Source organism: Talpa europaea (genome assembly GCF_964194135.1).
Source record: "Talpa europaea genome assembly, chromosome: X".
Taxonomy (NCBI): Eukaryota; Metazoa; Chordata; class Mammalia; order Eulipotyphla; family Talpidae; genus Talpa; species Talpa europaea.
Window position 1 is genome coordinate 82,157,879 of NC_140081.1, and position 4,909 is coordinate 82,162,787.

Genomic DNA, 4,909 nt, shown 5'->3' on the forward strand with positions numbered 1-4,909 from the left:
TTTATTCTTGTTTTCACTTTTTAGTAAAAGAGAAAATTGACCAGGATTTAGGCAGACTCTAAGCCAGAAAGAAGGACATATGAATGACATACAGATGGATGGATTAAAGACTAAGGAGCCTCTGGAAGGAAATTAGAAGGTTAGAGGGGGTGGAATGCAGAAATAGACAAGTGGCAGCGTCACCTTAAGGCAAGAAAGGTGAGTTTTCAGTTGTGGAGAAGGGGAGGGTGGTAAAAATGCAGGTGGATAGTGAAGATGAAGATAATTACCTCATCTCTTTCCTTCCACTTGAGTTTGGAAAGTTAAGTCATCCCTAGAAACCTAGCATGAGTCCATGGTAGAGATGGTCACGTTGCTTCCTCAAAACATGTATTTTGTTCCATCTGCACATGTGCAACCCAAAATACTTAGTGGTGCCCAGAGCAGGTTGGCAAGACAAGAAGCTGGTTTGCTGTAGCACTACTATGTGGCTTGCCCATGAGAAGATGCAGCGCCAACCAGAAAACAGCCACGTGGCTTCATGTCCTTTAATAACACTCAACAAGGCATTAAGAACCCTAACTTTTCCAGTGTTTGCTTTTATATCTCTACAATTATGCTTTTCTCCCTAACTTCCCTGGAGCCTACTAGGCTTCCAAGAGGGGAAAAAAAAAACCAAGAGTACAAACAGATCACCTAAAGGCACTTTTAATTTTCAGGTAGTTGTGGCCAAAGCATGTGACATCCTTTGGGTTTAGAAAGAGTATAATGCTTGCCAAAGTATCTATCTTCTGCAAGCAGGGACTGGTAGATACAATTCAAACAAGAAAACCAATTATCTTTAAGTTTGGCTCCCGGGGGAGTTTTTCCTTTTAATTGAGAGATCAATGTTAGATTCTCATGACATCCTGAACTTCCATTCAGTGACTGCTGACTAATGGTGTAAAATTGGATATTGGAGTATCTGACATGTCACATTGGTCAGATGCATGCATCGAGGCTAGCCTTCAGTCACTGCTGAAAGCAACAAGCAATAGCTTAGGAAAGGTCCAATGTGCAAAGTATTGAAAATAGTGACAAAAGAATGTAGGATCTAGACCTGGGCCTCCCACTACATACACAATTTGCTCTGTCATGTATTTTCACTGAATTCTAGTTTTTTTCTACTTTGAATGGGGGGTAATAATCACTGCTCTGCTGACCTCAAAGTTGTTATGGGACTCAAATGAGATGATGTGTGGGAAATTCTCTATCAACTAGAAATCTACATGCTCCATGTTAATATCATATTCATGGAGTGAGCTGATTTTGCTGATCATCGAGTTGGAGATAGATTTTTCTGTAAGTTCAAAAATGTCTGGATTTCTAAAAATGGAAGTAAAGCTATTACTTTTTTATGTCATTAAATATAATATCTGATTAAAAGCACAACTGTTATAGCTTGATTTGGATAATCAAATTAAAAATATTTTACAGAAGCTGTCAAATGTAGATTTTTAAATCAGTTACCTTGATATTTTCCCATCCTTGGTTGACAGATTGCATCTGTCCTCCTCGGTATGTTTCTTCAGTGTTGGTTTTACATGATTATCTGAATTCCAGGTTGTACATTAAAAAGCTAATTGGGGGCCTCCCTGGTGGCACAGGCAGTTGAGCGCACCGCTGTGGAGCAACCCACATGGCGAGTGGACCTCTCCTCTCTCGCCCGTTGCTCCCCTCAGCAGTGTATTTCATCAGTCTGCCTGTTCTGTTCCTCACTCTGTCTCTGGTGAATCCTCTCACCCTCCTGCACGTCTGGCCTCTATCCCAGCTCTTGTATAAATAAAATAAATCTTAAAAAAAAAGCTAATTGGGAGTGACAGTACCTTCTGTAGCACCTGTTGAGGCCTCTCATGTTTCTTTGATAGCTGTGTGAACATCTTCTAATGTTGTATAAGCATTATAGAAAACAGAGCACTTGCAAAAATATGACAACAGCCCAGAATCCCAGGCCATCATCATCGTCACTCTTTGGTTATGATGTTCAAAAGTACTATTAGGCCCTGCCTCTGAGTGAGACAGTACTCTAAATGCTGGGGATATGGAGCTGAAGAAAGGATAGAATTCTGAATACATGAGGTAGGAGCTCAATGACTAGTGAAAGTGACAGACATAAATAAAGCTAAGGAAGGAATTTGCAACAAGATAAACTAGGACTCTGGAGTACGTAGATGAGTTTTTTTGTGGGCATGTTTTCATTTCTTTTGGGTAAATTACTAGGAGTAGAAATTCTGGGTGATACAGTAAGTGTATTTTTGACATTATAAGAAATTAATGCTCTGTCTTCTAAAGTGGCTATACCATTTTGCATTCGCACCAGCAATATTTGTAAGTTGTACTAATTGTCTCTTTCTCAACGACATTTCCTATACTTGGTATTGTCAGGTTTTCTCATATTAGTCAGTGAATGGTAACTTTGAAAAAGTTGTATTTTCTAATTTCTTTTTGTATTATATAGGATTATTAATGATTATTAGAAAAGTATTTTCCTTAAAGTTCAAGCAATAGCACTCATGCACTCCTTTAGTTAAAATGATTTGCTTCCTCAAAACTATAATGAGATACCAGCTTACACCAGTGAGAATGGCACATATTAAAAAAACTAGTTACAACAAATGTTGGTGAGGATGTGGTGAAAAAGGAACTATCCTGCACTGCTGGTGGGAGTGCAACCTAGTCCAACCACTATGGAAAGTTGTGTGGAGATTCCTCAACCTGCTAAAGATGGAGCTTCCATATGATCAAGCAATTCCACTCTTAGGTATTTACCCAAGGACACAGAAACATTAATTCAAAAGGGTACCTGCACCCCTATGTTTATAGCAGCACTATTTACAATAGGTAAGCTATGGAAATAACCCAAATGCCCCAAAATAAATGACAGGATCAAGAAGATGTGGTCCATATATACCATGGAATATTACTCAGCAATCAAAAAAGATAAACTCATGCAATTTGCAGCAACATGGATGGAGCTGGAAGGGATCATGCTCAGTGAAATAAACCAGAAAGAAAAAGAAAAATACCGGATGGTCTCACTCATAGCAGGAAAAAGACTAATTATAATAAAGTAAAAATCAAAATCAGCAAGCAACTATAAACCAGAGACACGCTATGAGGGGATAGAAGGGAGGAAGGAGTAGGGTCAAAATAAGGGGGTTGGAATTGCATGGGGAATGTAACCAAGATGAAAATGCATACATTGTGCAAAAATGAAAAATGATGTAAAAATATATAAAATAAAATAAAATGAAAATGAAATGATTTGCCTGAATAAAATAATTCCTTTTTGGTTTTCTATGTATCCAATAAGATAATCCATGAGTGGTGACATTCAATTCCTTCCAGTGCTTAATCTATTTCTATTTTCATGTCTGGTTGAATTGACAGTTCTCTCTCCAACACAATGTTAAATAGTAATTTGGAGAGCGTGTATCCTCATCTTACTCATTGTTCAACAAAAATGTTTCCAAAATTTCTACATATTATAGGTTTTTGGTAGATATACTTTTTCATTAAAACTTTCCCTCTATTCTTGATTTGTTTAGAGGTTTTTTCCTATAAAGAGGTGTTGAATTTCATTTAATTTTTGAATCTATCTAGATGAGTACATATAAAACTGTTTTCTTTTGAATCACCGTATGTAGTGACTTGTGATGCAACATCTGAAGTTATAATATCCTTTAATTTAATTTCAGGAATCAAGCCCACTTGATCACATTGTATCATTTTGTAGATTTTGTCTGAATTCTTCCTCTTGGCCTCCACTAAGTGGCTGTCTGCAATCCTCTGCTCTACCACATTACCATGTCCCCAAGACTCTGCTTGCAGCTAGTGCTTGCCAGCTATGCAGTGGGCCTGATGAACACCGTGATTCTCACGACCACAGTTTTTCATCTGATACTGCTCACCTGAAATTTATGGAGACTTACATGGATATTTGACTTGTAAAATAATTTTGTAAATGTTTCAAATATGATTGAAAATAATGTCAACCCTAAATTTGGAGAGCCTAAGATTCAATATGTATATGTGTGTATTAGCTCAAATTTTGTAATTGTGTTATTTAATATGATATATTCTTAAGTATCTGCTTCATCAGTTCCTGAGAGTGATATATTCTTAATTTCTGAACAAAAACAATTTTTTTCTTGTTCTTCTGTCAAATTTCTGCATCTTTCAGAGCTTCAGTTTCTTGTCTATAAATGTGATGGACATTGGGTTCAAAACAACAGGTACTGGGGGTGTAGGTACTCACTAACCCAGAGGTGCTGGCCATTACTACTCTTGTACATCAGAGTAATATTAGTAAGCCCAAGCCCTGGTGGGGGAGGTGGATTAGTCACAAGCCTGTGGACATTTCAGTGGATCCAGAAGTGACAAAATACTCATGGCACAAACCAAGGACACAGGATGTGTGGTTTATTATTCGTTCATGGACATTTATTGAATGAATGTTTTCTGCCAGCAAAGTGGTTACATAGCTCTCAAATACCTTTGTCCTGCCCTCCATGGCATACAGTCTAGTAGAGAAGCTATAAATGGGCATAAGAAAAATGAAATGGAATAAGGCAGTCCAGGAGTATAAGGTGAGTATATGCTTCAATCACTGGTCCTAACCTTCCCAGAAAACAGTGAACACTTCCTGTTAGCTCGGGCGCAGATCATGACTAGAAAGATGAGCAAGAAATCATCATTGATGAACAGTGAAGGCATGTGAATGGGGACATGAGTGCAAAGGGGAGGATATAAGGAGGGTAAATGTTCAGAAATTCTGACAGATAAGGCTTGAAAGGTGAGATTCTGATTGTGGAGACTTTGTAAATTAAGGGACTTGGTATTTATTCCAGGGACAATGAGAAGCCAGTGAAGAGTGTAAAGTAGAGCAGTG